Consider the following 15,554-nt stretch of genomic DNA (forward strand, 5'->3'; position numbering starts at 1 on the left):
GGGAACAATTTCAGTGGCTGCCCGCTTGGCCCCACCGAGCCACTTTCTACAGGTGCCACAAGGAGTTCTACCATCTGGCAACATCACACCTCTGCTTAAAACCCTGCAACGGCTCTGCATCTGCCTGCAGTAGAGATCCCAGACTCCTGAGCGTGTCCCCTGAAGCCCTCCTCCCCAGGCTGGTCCCCAGCCTTCCGTCCAGCATCATCTCCTACCTTTCCCCACTCACTCGGGTGTCCTGGGAATGAGGAAAACACTGGAGGAGGGGAAAAGAAGGGCCACAGGAACAAGACGTGCCCCAAGCATCAGAGACCAGCATTTCCTGACACTTTCTGGACACACGTTGCTCCTGCTGCCTGAAATGCCCTTTCCTCCTCCTTGTCTATAAGCAGAACCCAAACGACACCCCTTCTGTGAGGACTTCCCCGATGGCTAACCCCTCACTTCTCAGACTCCTTGTGATGTCAGATATCCCTGATATAACACACCACACACGGCCCTGTGATGAACTGGCTTACTCTCTGCTGCTTCCACCCAAGCCCCGGACATCTGCGGGGAGAAGACACTGGAGACAGGACCACTCAAGGAAGTTCATCACTCGAGCCCAGATACACAATGCTCTCTCACGTCTGGGCTGCATGACCCTGTGGAGGGTTCCTCAAGAGAAACGATCCTGTCTTGTTCATGTCCCCAGCCTTTTAGACCGCACCCAGGTCTAATGCTGGGTCAGGAGGACAGTGCTCACAGAGGGCAGCAGCAGAAAGCACACTGGCTTCAAAGTCAGACTGACTGGGGATTATATGACAGCTCTGCCCTGTGGAAGCTGTGTGGCCTTGGTCAAGTCATGACCTTTCTGAGTCTCATTCTCCCAGGGCCTGCACATAGCAGGTGCTCAAACATGTGTTCGCTGATAGCTAAATATTTGCTAAGACGTAAAGACGGCACTGCCATCAACTACACTTCAATTTAAAACAACAATGATGCTTAAAATCTCAAGGGTTTAGCGTAACCCTGGTTTTCTTCTGAAAAATGAATAAAACAAATTTAAGATAACTCTGCCCACTTCAGAAGACTGAGAATTTAGTGACCATCGAGAGGTCAAACACTGAGACTCATTTGACAAGCTTTAGCACATCATGAAGGCTCAAACTCTTCCTCCCCTAAACTGAATCAGAAATTTGCGTATGTCAAACTAAAGACTGAACATAAAGTGGGTGAAGGTGCTCATAACAGACACATTCAACCTTCCCTATAAAGGGGGACTGTCAGTGACCATTAGAATCTAAGAGAATCTCACAGACAACCCGCAGCTAATAAGGCACAAACAACGAGATGCTGGCCAACAGGAATCTCCAGTGATCCCAAAATCCCCCAGTATAGGTATGGTTTGAATGTGTTCCCCAGAAGACTCACATGTTGAACTCTGACCCCAAGGTGACGGTATGCCATGTGTCCCATGGGAGTGACCAGGTCAAGAAAGCGGGGCCCTCAGTGACGGGCTCAGGGCCCTAGTGAAGGGGCCCCAGGACAACTTCCTTGCCCCCTCCCCCGCCACATGAGGATTCAGAGAAGTCTGGGACCCTGAAGAGGGTCCTTGCCTGTCCAAGCTGGCACCCTGATCTCAGACTTCCAGCCTCTAGAACTGTGAGAAAGTTCTGTGGTTTACAAGCTACTCAGTCCATGGCATTGTTACAGCAGCCAAACCTCTAAAACCTAGAGACCAAACCCCAAACCACTAGAAGCACTGCACAGCACAAACTAGGCCTTCCCTGACTATTTCTCCAAAACCTGATTAAACACGTGGATGGTGCTCACACAGTAACTGGCAACATAAGCTAGGACTCTTCTCCTCCCTGGAGCCAGCAAAGAGCAGACTGAATGCAAGAAACTCAACCTTTCCAAACTCAAGACCAACTTTCACACACACACACACCCCCACACACACCCTCAACACTTAAACACCTGCAGGCTGAAAAAAATGAAATCAATCCTCTTTTTTAGCTTCACGTAAAATGAGTGGATGAAACGCGCCTCCTCCGTGCAGCACCCTCCGTCGGCTCCCCGGTGTCAGGAAGCCCTCCTGTGCGTTCCCACTGGGGAAATAAATGGGAACCTCCAAAGCAAACCCTCCCACACCACGCAAAACCCCAACGTGCTAGAAACCATAACCTGGGGGAAAAGCCACACCAGGAACCAAATTCTTGTCTTGGTTCTGGGCTTCAAAGCAACAAGACACAATTCCTTAATCTGTAAACAAAATGGTACAGCTGGGCCTCTGGGGCACGCCACCCACCTTCCCGCTCAGCCGGTCTTGAGGAAAATTTAAAGACTCGAAGCCCCGCCCACATCCCACGCGAGCCCCGCCCACATCCCATGCGACCCCCGCAGGAAGGCGCAAGGATCCTAAAGTAGTCCAAAGTGCTGGCCGGTTTCAACACCACCTCTGCACGGAACTTCAGGCCATCCCCTGGCACCTACCAATTTACACTTACCCCTCTGAAGTCCCCACAGGTCTTAAGAGACTTTTTTTTTTTTTTTTTAAAGTATCCTTTCACCAAAATACGACCTCCAACATCTCAAGCCAGGGGAAAGGGCTTCACTGCTTTCAAAGCACTGGGGCTTCTTACCTTGAAGCTGCAGGCTTGCTCCCCGAGAGACAGTTCTAGAGAAGGTCTGGCAGGGCGCAGAGGGGATCCCCTCGAGGAAAGGTACCCCGGAGAGCTCCGAATCAGGCCTCTTTCAGAGGGGGCCCCACCCACTCCTGGGGCAGAGGAAGAGGAGGACAAGGAGGAAGAGGGGTAGGGTGAGGACGAAGAGGGGGGAGAAGAGGAGGAGAAAGGGGAGGAGGTGGAAGGCCAGGGGGAGGAGGAACTACTGCGGCGGGATGAGCCCCAGGACACAGCCTCCTCCTCTCGGGCTCTCAGGCGCTTGGGACTGCTGGACCCCCTGAATCCCACACAGCGCTGGGGGCGGCCACAGCACTGCGCTCCAGGAGCCAGCTGTGCTTGGGGGAGCTCCCCTCCGAAGAGCTGCGCCAGGAGGACTTGACCTTGGCCGCCTGGAGCACCTGCAAGGTAAAGAGAGGCCAGCGGTCCACCGCTGCCCCTGCCTGCTGCCCTTCGTCCACCTCCAGTCATCCTGGGGCTCCCTTGAGGAGGGCAGGCCAGCGGTCAGAGGCTGGCTTCACTCACCTCTCCCCCTTCTTTCCACTACCCATCACACGTCTCATGGTTTCAGAGATGCCAAAGCACCTCAAATGTCTGGGGTCCCAAAGCACATGGGACAAGTCCAGAAGACCCCAAGACTGACCAAATCCTTTCTTCCACTGAGCTTCCAAACCCACAACCTGCTTCCACAATTGCCCAGTGCTTTAGTTTGCACAACACTACTTCCTGAAGACTAGAGCCACCATAGGATCTGGAAATCCCACTCCCAGGCAGTCTATACATAGAAAAGCAAGTTTGAAAAGACACATGTGCCCTAATGGTCATGCAACACTATTTTCAAGAGCCAAGACATGGAACCAATGAAAATAGCCACAGAGAAATGGAGAACAAAGATGATGATATACAATGGAATATTACTCAGCCATAGAAAAGAATGAAATAATGCCATTGGCAGCAGCAAGGACGGGCCTAGAGATGACAGTATCAGACAGAGAAAGATGAGCATCACAGGCTGCCACTTACAGGTGGAATCCACACACTGAGAAAAATGAACTAGGGACTTCCCTGGTGCTCCAGTCGTTAAGAATCCGTGCTTCTACTGCAGGATGCATGGGCTCCATCCCTGGTCAGGGAACTAAGATCCCACACGCCCTGCGGCATGGCCAAAACGAACTAATGTACAAAGCAGAAACAGGCTCACAGACCTAGGAAACAAACCCATGGTCACCAAAGGGGAAAGGGGAGGGGGTGGCAATAAATGAGGATGTTGGGACTGATACAGACGCACTCACATTTATAAACAGCTAATCAACGAGGACCTCCTATGCAGCAGAGGAGACCACACTCGGCATTCGGTAATACCCCACGGGCCCGACCGAGCTCCTCAGCCTCCATTCTGGACTCTGCTCCACCAAACCACATCCTGAGTCAGTCCTGTGGCCTCTCCAGCCCGGATGCTCCTCAGAAGCCATCTCACGGCTCCACCTCCAACGGAGTGCTCAGCACACAGTCCTCATGCACGCGCTTAGGACCCAGAGCAAGGGGGGGGGCAGAACCCCAGGACTCCTGAGACGGGACCAGGCTCCTCATCTCTCTGTGGTTGCCAGTAAACCGACTGCGGGAAAACAGACCCTTTAGGCCTGAGATACAGACAAGGGTCTCTGTCACTGGATCAGACCACCCTGAACAGAGGCCGCACCCTCACCTCTCCAGTTTCAGCCACACCTGACACCTCGAGCCAAGGACACAGTGAGACAGCAGGACCCTAGGGCCCTCGCCCACAGGTGCTCTGCCAGACTTTTGTCCATGAAAAACTCTAGGCAAAGAATACGTTTATTAGAGAAGTGAGAACAAGCAAAAACAAAGAACAAAGGAGACCGAACAATAATAACATCCTCATTAAGAGCATAGTCAAGCACCTTTAGTTCCTGCTCAACGGCTAATAGACAACATTCCGAGCCACGCCCCGTGAGCTGTCTTATAGATACAGAAACCCCCACCAGGTGGAAGAAATTAACTACCTGATGACCAGCCTATACCCATGACATATGCGGCCACCAGTCTGACAACTGGCTTCAAGAGATAGAAACAGACTAACTCTGGAACTGAAGATTGACTGCACCTGAAACAAGATGACCAATTTGAAGACGACCTACGGAAATGACCATGCTGGTTCTGCATGGAGCCCCCTCTCTCAGCTTAAAAAAATCTCTTACCCCACTGCTTCTCAGCTGTGGGGAGCTGGCCTTTGGGCAGATGTCCCCTCCTCTCCACCCCCCACCAGGCTGCCAGCATCTGAAATAAAGCAAACTTTCCTTTCCACCAACCTGGCCTGTTTATTGGCTTTTGAGCAGCAGGCAGCTGAAGCCCCCACCTTTCCGTAACAGCAGCATCCTGAAAGGCTAAGTAAGATCCCTCCACATCTTTGGATCCTCTTACTGAAGTTTAACCAACTGACCCTTTTACTCGGCACCCAAAACCACTGAAACCGCAGCAAGGACAAATGACAACATCAAAGTAGCCTCATGGTTACCTGATTTATATTTCGGTCAGCTTCAATATTCTTTTTCAAAGGTTTTCAACTCACCATTACTTGTTTTTTGGTATGTCAGTGAGCCCACTCACGGGTTCTGACGGTGAAGTCCACCCTGAAAACACCGGGGACATGTCCCCTAAGATAACAGCCTGCCAGCTAAGATACAGAACGAAACACAGCCTCACTCCCTGGTGATGAGGCAAGAACCCACTGAGCAAGGCTTAAGGACAAACCGCTTTCCTCTCCACTGGTTTTATTTCTGATTACTTTATCCAGGGGCAGCGGGTCCCACCCAAATAAGACTCCGCTTCATCTCCCCCACATACAGACCTGCTCCTCACCTCTAAAGCCCAGACCTCCAAAACCTAGACCCCAAACCCCACACCACTAGAAACACTGCATGGCACAGACTAGGCCTTCCGTAACTGCTTCTCCAAAGCCTGACTAAACACGTGGACGACGCTCACAGTAACTGGCAACATAAGCTAGGGCTCTTCTCCCTGAAACCAGCCAAGTGTGAACTGACGAAGAGACTCAACCTTTCCAAACTCATGGTCCACTTTCACACACGTACGTGTGTACACACACACACCCACACTGAGAAATTTTAATTAGCCCCCTTTTTTAAGTTAACGTAATCTAAATGGATGAAATGCACCTTCTCCGTGAAGCGCCGCTCCGTCTGCTCCCAGTATCATGGAGCCCTCCTCTGTTCCCACTGGGGAACTAAAGGGGAACCTCCAACACAAGCCCACCACACAAGACCCCACCGCGCTGGCAGCCGTCACCCTGGTGAAAAGCCAAACCAGCAACCAAGTTCTTCTTCCTGGTTCTGTGCTTCAACGTTCAAGTCCCAATTCCTTAAATTTACAATAAAATACACATGGTTCTGTTTCTGGGGCATGCCATCCACGTTCTCTGGCAGGGAGTCTGCAGCCTGACTGCTGATTGCAAACACCTGGGGAATGTTTAAAGACTCGGAAGCCCCGCCCCACCCCACCCCCGACATCCCACGTCACCTCGACTTCCCACGTCACCTCGACATCCCACGTCACCTCGGCGGAGTGGAATATCCGCGCAAGGATTTTAAAGTACCCCAAAAACGCTGCCCAGTTTGAACACTGCCTCTGCCCGGCGCTTCAGGCCATGCCCCAGCATCTTCCCGTTTGCATGAAGACACCTGGGAAAACCCCAGAGATCTTGAGAGGCAGGATCTTTTTTTTTTTTCTTTTTAAACTATCACCAAAATACCCACATCCAACCTTCCAAGCCAAGGGGAAAGGGTTTCGCACTCTGCGAAGCATTGGTGCCTTTTAAGGCTGCAGGCGTCCTCCCCGAAAGACACCGTTTGTTCTAGAGAAGGTCTGGCGGGGTGCAGAGGGGAACCCTTGAGCAAAGGAACCCCCAGGAACTCCGAACCAGGCCTCCTTTGGAGAAGGCCCCACCCCACCCGGGCTAGAGGAACGGGAGGAGGAATGACTGCGGCGGGATGAGCCCCAGGACACACAGGTCCTCATTCTGGGTTTCCAGGAGCCTGGGGCAGCTGGTGCATCCTGAAGCCGACACAGCGCGCGGAGCTGGCTGGGGGGCGGGGGTGGGGGGGACATCACTGCGCTCCCAGAGCCAGCTGCGCCTGGGGAACTCCGCCCCAGACGCTGCTCCAGGGGTACCTGACCCTGCGCTGCGCTGACCACCTGCAAGGTACAGAAGGGCCGGGAGTCCAGCATCAGCCCTCCTGACTGTCCTTCCTCAGCCTCCGGCCATCCTGGGACTTCGGGGCAGGCCAGAAGGTCAGAGGCTGGCTTCACTCACCTTTCCCCCCTCTTTCCACTGAAGGTTTCAGAGTTGTCAGAGCGCGTGGGACAAGTTGAGGCCCACACTGCTGCCGCAGTTACCAAGGCTTCAGTTTGCCCAGAGCTACTTCGGGATGTCAGAGCGCTCCCGGGGCTATTGGAGCTTGTGACGCAAAGCCCTTTGAAGAGATCAGCATCTAGAAAGTCAGGGCGCAAGGGAGTCCACACCTACGAAAATAAATTCTGGTAAGGGGGGTAGGAGAAGAGGAAGCTGTCCTACACTGTTGGTGGGGATGTAAACTGCTAACAGCCACCATAGAGAACAATCTGGAAAATTTTTTAATCTAAAAATAGGGCTACCCTATGATCTTGCAGTCCCACTCCAGGGTCTATATCTGGAGGAAACCCTATTTTGAAAAAATACATGCACCCCAAGATTTCACTGCACCACTATTTAAAATAAATAAATGCATGATAGTAAAGAGATTATGTTTTTAAAAGGAAGGAATTTGTTAGGCAGGACCACCAGAGGTAGAAAAGTAAATGTTTACCAGTTCTAAATGCATGGGATTTCACGAAGAAATGGGGACAGAGCCGCTGATCTGAATCACAAATTTTACACAAGAACCTACTATTTCTTCCTCTTCCATTCCCAGGTTTCTTTCTCAGGCGATATTATGTAGAGGAATCACACCTGTACATCGTTTAACTATTAAAAAAAATTTTTTTAATGTATATGGCTGTGCCTGGTCTTAGGTTCGACAAGGGAGATCTTTTGTTTTTTGTTCTGGCATTCAAACTTTTAGCTGCGGCATGTATGATCTAGTTCTCTGACCAGGGATTGAACCTGTGCCCGCTGCATTGAAAGTGTGGCGTCTTAGCCACTGGACCACCAGGGAAGTCCCACACCTGTACATCTTTGAAGGCATCAGCACAGCACTTTCACCTTATCGACTAAAAAAAGGCAGGCAACCTAAAATTTGAGAGTTATGCTTTATTCAAGATTACTGGGAGAAATATCAACCACCTCAGATATGCAGATGATACCACCCTAATGGCAGAAAGTGAAGAGGAACTAAAGAGCCTCTTGATGAAGGTGAAAGAGGAGAGTGGAAAAGCTGGCTTAAAACTCAACATTCAAAAAACAAAGATCATGACATCTGGTCCCATCACTTCATGGCAAATAGATGGGGAAAAAATGGAAACAGTGACAGACTTTATTTTCTTGGGCTCCAAAATCTGCAGATGGTGACTGCAGCCATGAAATTAAAAAATGCTTGCTCCTTGGAAGAAAAGCTATGACAAACCTAGACAGTGTATTAAAAACCAGAGACATCACTTTGCCAACAAAGGTCCATATAGTCAAAGCTATGGTTTTTCCAGTAGTCATGTACAGATGTCAGAGTTGGACCATAAAGAAGGCTGAGCGCCAAAGAATTGATGCTTTTGAACTGTGGTGTTGGAAAGACTCTTGAGAGTCCCTTGGACTGCAAGGAGATCAAACCAGTCAATCCTAAAGGAAATCAACCCTGAATATTCACTGGAAGGACTGATGCTGAAGTTGAAGCTCTAATACTTTGGCCACCTGATGCAAAGAGCCAACTCACTGGAAAAGACCCTGATGCTGGGAAAGATTGGGGGCAGGAGAAGGGGACGACAGAGAATGAGTTGTTTGGATGGTATCACCGACTCAATGGACGTGAGTTGAGCAGACTCTGGGAGATGGTGAAGGATGGGGAAGCCTGGCCTGCTGCAGTCTGTGGGGTCACAAACAGTCAGACATGACTTAGTACCTGAAAAACAACATTTTTATTCTGCAGAAATTTTTTAGGACTTCAAGCCCTGGAGATAGCATCTCAGGTAACCCTGAGAGAACTGCTCTGAAAAAGCAAGAGGAGAATCCAGGTTATATACAAGTTTTCCAACAGAGGACAGGTGGTCTGAACTTCAAAAGACTATTGTTAATTTAAGAAAACCAGATAACCCAAGTTAGGGAATTTAGTGCTCTTCTATGTACAGGAAGATGCAAGAGTCTGGGCTCACGGAAATCATTCCTTTGATATGCAGGTCAACTATCTGGGGCCAGAATCATTTGTTTTTTTAATATCCTGAGCTTCGCTGGGGCTCACAGTAGAGAGTGGCTGTAGTCTGCTGGCAGCTAGATAGCAGGAATTGTTTTTCTTACTGTGGGCTGCAATCCCTGATGACTGTGACATCCTTGTTTACTGATAGAGCAAGAATTATTCCATTTCTCAACCAGCTACCTGCACATGCAGAGACAGGAGGCCCTGGAGATGCAGAACGGTCACACTTCCCTATCCTTTGTCACATGACAGATGCTTGAAGAAATGAGCTCCTACATGGAGACCAAAGCGTGATATCCTGCTTCCCTGTTTTCATATGCCCTTCCCTCTCATAGTCAGCCACTAAGGCTGCAGCACCGGGCCATGCGCTTTGCACTGAACTGACCCACTCACACAGACTCTGTTACCTTTCCTTGAACCAAAGGCTGGACTCAAGTCTCACACCACAAAAATATCTGAGAGCCCTCTTGAATAACCCTGGTTTCACCCTGGAATTGCCTGGAAAAGGTAATGAAAACAAGTTTATTTTCATTCTCTATAAACTATGTCGCTCACAGGAAATAAGTTATGCATCTCAAATACAACATTGTGTGTGAACTATGGTTTTTTTTTTTTCAGACTTTAAACTTTTTATTTTGTATTGGGGTATAGCCTATTAACAATGTTGTGATAGTTTCAGGTAAACAGCAAGGGACTCAGCCATACATATACATGTATCCATTCTCTCCCAAACCTCTCTCCCAAACCTCCCTCCCATCCGGCTGGCACATAACACTGACTATTAAAGAGTTCCATGTGCTATAAAACAGGTCTTTGTTGGTTATCCATTTTCAACCATATATCCGGACCAATACACGGAATGTGTGGAGGAGGTCACAGGTGATAGTAGTATTTAAAACTCACTGTGTCATCTCTGTGGCAAGCCTATAGTGAAAAGCCTGTCTTTAAATCTTGCCCTCAAACTTTAACAGGCATACAAAGCATTCCAGCACCCAAGGAAGAAACTATGACTCTCCAGGTTTGGTGCGGGGCTCATGAACTGGCATCTTTAACAAGCTGCTTCTTTGTGCAGATGCTGTTCCCCTAGAACCACTTTTAACAGCACTCGAGAAAGCAGACACGCCACACCTCGGCTCCTTCCACCAAACACCTAATCACATGACACCTACTGTGCGTTCCATTTAAGACCACCATCCCGTCCTGAAGGATCCCATGTTTGGCTAGCACCCTAAGCTTTACAGAACAAAGACTGTAACATTTGAGTCTCTATTTGGAAAATGATGTATATGGTCATTAATACTACGACTACTGAGCATCTACTGTGCGTTCACAAGTAGTCAAGGCAGGTATGTCTTTTTTAATTATGTTTGGCTGTGCAGGGCCTTGGCTGTTGCATGGGCTTTCCCCAGCTGTGCTGCAGGGGGGCTGCTCACTGAGGTGGCTTCCCTTCTGTGGAGCACAGGCTCTAGGGCCCAGGGGCTTCAGGAGCCTTGGGACACAGGCTCAGTACTCGCCCGCTGCAGGCTCTAGAGCTTGGGCTGTCGTTGTGGCATCTGGGCTTAGTTGCACCGAGGTATGTGGGACCTCCCTGGACCGGGGATGAACCCGCACCGCCTGCACTCACAGGCGGATTCTCATCCACTGTGCCACCAGGGAAGTCCAAGGCAGGTTTGTTCTGCGTCTGGAGAAACAACCCACAGTCTGACCGTGAGGCCAACCCACCAGGCTGGAAGGGCCCCCCGTGCGTGCGGAATGCGCATCCCTGCTCCCTTGTTGAGGGCAGGCACTTTGGGCCAGGGATTTAGAAGTGCGCCCTAAGCAACCTGTCTCCTCGGGGCGCATCCTTGGGTTCCTCCAAGCTCATCACCTAGCCTTGCGGTCGCGCCCTGGACCCGCAGGTTGAGTTCGCCAGTGCTCTGGCGCCCTCTGGTGGACATCCGCTGTAACAACCACCCTCAGCCCTTCGCCTGCCTCCATCCCTTTCCCCTGGCAACTGCACACGTCTATCACAATCTTAACTTTTTTTTAATTCAGAAACACTGGACTAGACTTGAAGTCTAGTCCACTTGACCATTTCAAGGTCACTTGAAATGAACTATTTCTAATTACAGGCAGAAAAGCTAAATGACACGAGAGAAAAGGTTCTTTTATGGTGGTTGAAGAGATGTGCTGTGCTGTTAGTCGCTCTGGGTCTGACCCCATGGACTGTAGCCCGCCAGGCTCCTCTGTCCATGGGATTCTCCAGGCAAGAACACTGGAGTGGGTCGCCATGCCCTCCTCCAGGGATCTTCCCAAACCAGGGCTTGTTGAAGACATGGGGTAAGCACAGTTACTTCAGTGGTTAGTTCTACTCCCACTTCAGTGGCGGGACACTGACCTGTGTTCATACTTTCTTAATGTTCCGGAGAGAAATATTTATAAGATACATTTACACTGGAATCGCAGCCTTCCCTCTTTAAGACCGAGTGACTTTCCGTGAGTCTATGCTCCCCTCAAGCACTGTTTCTGCAGAAGCGCCAGTCAGTCATGTCGGACTCTGCAACAGCTCCTCTGTCCATGGAATTCTCCAAGAAAGAAGCATACTGGAGTGGGTAGCCAATCCCTTTTCCAGGGGATCTTCTCAACCAAGGCTCAAACCCGGGTCTCCTGCTCTGAGGCAGATTCTTTACCGTCTGAGCCAACAAGGAAGCCATTTTGCAAAATGGAGATAAGAAAATCCACTCGCATAACTTTCAGAGTTAAATGAGATAGAATGTCAAGGATGGTATTGATCAATAGAATTTAATGAAAATCTAAACCCTTTTCCTTTTTCTCCTTGCTCAAAGCAGGTGTTCATTCTTTGTAAACTTCATACTCTCTTTTCTCTCCAGGGACATCACAATTCCTGATACACAAGAAACAAAAAATATTTGTGAACTGATTCTCTCATCCATTATTCCAGCTGAGACATTCATCAATTTCCATCCGTGTCGGTGAAACAGCCTCTATTCTCCTCTGTGGCTGTTCTCTTTTAACTACAGTGTCCTCTATGAAGATGCTCGCTGCCTGGGTGTGGAGTATTACTAGATTTTGTTTTCTAATATTATCTTGTAGTTATTACTCTCTTGTTGGCTTGTCCTGTTTCTTTGTACCCTCCAATTTCAGTACAATAATTTAACAAATAATTAGATAAATAATCTTTTGATTAACACACTATTTAGTCATAATAGATCTCACAGAAAATGCCAATCTTTAGGTACAGTTGAGCAATGTTTTATCTATGTTCTTTCAAGAGGTAAACATCATAGTTTCTTAAAATGCATATAAAAAAACACAAAATTCACTTTCTTGATTGCTTCAGCAAAGTTTAGAATTTTTTGCTAAAATTTTTTGCTAAAACTACAAGGCCAGGGAGTGGAATGACAAAAAAATATACAATGTCACAGTCGTGTTTTCATCTCTTCTGGATGACACTAAATCAGTTTGGTATTATTATGTATATTGAATTTTATGCAGTTTACAGGCAAAAATTGTGAACATAACTCCTTTTCAATAGACACAAAATCTAATAGTAAACTACCCAAAGGGGTGGAAAATTTATATTGCTTCTTTTAACAGATGTAGTAATAAAACTATGACTTATGAGAACAAGACTACACTGAGAAATTAAAAGAAAGAAAACACTGGGAACCAATGAAAACAACACTAAATATAGTCAGAAAAATAGAAAACATATCAACTTCATACCTTTGCAATTAAATAAATATTTATATATGTAGGGAATACTTCAGCAGAAAACTCTTAATTAAAAAGAATAATGTTTCATAAAATAAATACATGGCAACAGTGCATCTAAGATACAGAAATAAGCATTTTAAATCAGACTAATAGATCTTGTCCAAACATAGAGAAATAATTTTGCTGTCTAAAAGCATTAGGGTTGTTGACTAAGATTTGACTCAAATGGGATCTAAAGGAAACTTTCCCCTGGTGTCTAATGTACCAAATTCAAGTCATTAAGGTGTTTATTTCAGAAGTAGATATCATTCTACAAAGAATTATTTAAAGAACTTCATTGTCTCTGCCTTTCTCAGATCTAATCCCTTGAATCTATTTGTCACTTCCACTGTATAATCATAAGGGATTTGATTTAGGTCATACCTGAATGGTCTAGTGATTTTCCCTACTTTCTTCAATTTAAGTCTGAATTTTGCAATAAGGAGTTCATGATCTGAGCCACAGTCAGCTCCCAGTCTTGTTTTTGCTGACTGTATAGAGCTTCTCCATCTTCGGCTGCAAAGAATATAATCAGTCTGATTTCGGTGTTGACCATCTGGTGATGTCCATGTGTAGAGTCTTCTCTTGTGTTGTTGGAAGAGGGTGTTTGCTATGACCAGTGCATTCTCTTGGCAAAACTCTGTTAGCCTTTGCCCTGCTTCATTTTGTACTCCAAGGCCAAATTTTCCTGTTACTGCAGGTATCTTGACTTCCTACTTTTGCACTACAAACAAAGCTAGTGGAGGTGATGGAATTCCAGTTGAGCTATTTCAAATCCTAAAAGATGATGCTATTAAAGTGCTGCACTCAATATGCCAGCAAATTTGGAAAACTCAGCAGTGGCCACAGAACTGGAAAAGGTCAGTTTTCATTTCAATTCCAAAGAAAGGCAATGCCAAAGAATGTTCAAACTACCACACAATTGCACTCATCTCACACGCTAGCAAAGTAATGCTCAAAATTCTCCAAGCCAGGCTTCAACAGTACATGAACCGTGAACTTCCAGATGTTCAAGTTGGATTTAGAAAAGGCAGAGGAACCAGAGATCAAATTGCCAACATCTGCTGGATCTACAGAAAAAGCAAGAGAGTTCCAGAAAAACATCTACTTCTGCTTTATTGACTATGCCAAAGCCTTTGACTGTGTGGATCACAACAAACTGTGGAAAATTCTTCAAGAGATGGGAATACCAGACCACCTTATCTGCCTCCTGAGAAATCTGAATGCAGGTCAAGAAGCAACAGTTAGAACTGGACATGGAACAACAGACTGGTTCCAAATCAGGAAAAAGGAATATCAAGGCTGTATACTGTCACCCTGCTTATTTAACTTATATGCAGAGTACATCATGTGAAATGCCAGGCTGGATGAAACACAAGCTGGAATCAAGACTGCCAGGAGAAATGTCAATAACCTCAGATATGCAGATGATACCACCCTTATGGCAGAAAGAGAAGAACTAAAGAGCCTCTTGATGAAAGCAAAAGAGAGTGGAAAAGTTGACTTAAATCTCAACATTCAGAAAACTAAGATCATGGCATTCGATCCTATCACTTCATGGCAAATAGATGGGGAAACAATGAAAACAGTGAGAGACTTTATTTTTTGGGACTCCAAAATCACTGCAGATGGTGACAGCAGCCATGAAATTAAAGACACTTCCTCCTTGGAAGAAAAGCTTTGACCAACCTAGAGAGCATATTAAAAAGCAGAGACATTACTTTACCGACAAAGGTCTGTCTAGTCAAAGCTATGGTTTTTCCAGTGGTCATGTATGGATGTGAGAGTTGGACTGTAAAGAAAGCTGAGCGCAGAAGAATTGATGCTTTTGAACTGTGGTGTTGGAGAAGACTCTTGAGAGTCCCTTGGACTGCAAGGAGATCCAACCAGTCCATCCTAAAGGAGATCAGTCCTGAATATTCATTGGAAGGACTGATGCTGAAGCTGAAACTCCAATACTTTGGCCACCTGATGCGAAGAACTGACTCATTGGAAAAGACCCTGATGCTGGGAAAGATTGAAGGTGGGAGGAAAAGAGGACAACAGAGGATGAGATGGTTGGATGGCATCACCCAACTCGATGGACATGAGTTTGAGTAAGCTCTGGGAGTTGGTGATGGACAGGGAGGCCTGGCATGCTGCAGTCCATAGGGTCACAAAGAGTCGGACATGACTGAGCAACTGGACTGGGCTGTTTGGCTCATTCCAACCACCAACTGACACAATAAAGGTAACACTTGGTTCTCATCCTACCTGGGATGCTCAGCAGCCTGGACATCTTGCAAATGGGGGCATACTGCTCACTTGGAGGTGCTGGAAACGAGCTGAGTATTTTCTTGGGTTGCAGCCCACCACTGTTATCTTAACCTGGAAATCGTGAGACACTATGGTCCATGCTTTGTCCTCTGTGGGAAGAGAAAAAGGCCACAAGGATGGGTGGTTAGTATGCAAATGCATCTTCAAATGTCAGAAAATAAGAGAGCCACACTGTCACTGGTGTTTTCCCTGAACTGATATAGAACAGAGCTAAGGACAGTACTCCTTAGAGTAACCCCTACCTTTTTCTCACACCGAAGTTCTCCTTAAATAGACAAAGTACAAAAGCCATATCTTTTATTAAAAAACAAACTCAAGATCTGGTTGATGTTCTAATGTCCACAGCACTGAGGCCCACTGTGTTCAATTGCCTTCCTGACACCAGACCCCTTCACGCCTTCCT

General features: G+C 47.4%; 1 long non-coding RNA gene across 1 annotated transcript; it reads right to left on the minus strand.

Moving 5' to 3' along the window:
- Window positions 1–2,419: 2,419 nt before the first annotated feature.
- Window positions 2,420–15,354, minus strand: LOC110124159 (uncharacterized). The gene is made up of 3 exons (XR_002309682.2): window positions 15,089–15,354; window positions 7,015–7,223; window positions 2,420–3,067 (listed from the first exon to the last, which is right to left on the minus strand). It is a non-coding gene; the product is annotated as an uncharacterized lncRNA (long non-coding RNA).
- Between the last annotated feature and the right edge of the window lie 200 nt (window positions 15,355–15,554).

This window comes from Odocoileus virginianus, unplaced genomic scaffold (assembly GCF_023699985.2).
Source record: "Odocoileus virginianus isolate 20LAN1187 ecotype Illinois unplaced genomic scaffold, Ovbor_1.2 Unplaced_Contig_2, whole genome shotgun sequence".
NCBI lineage: Eukaryota > Metazoa > Chordata > Mammalia > Artiodactyla > Cervidae > Odocoileus > Odocoileus virginianus.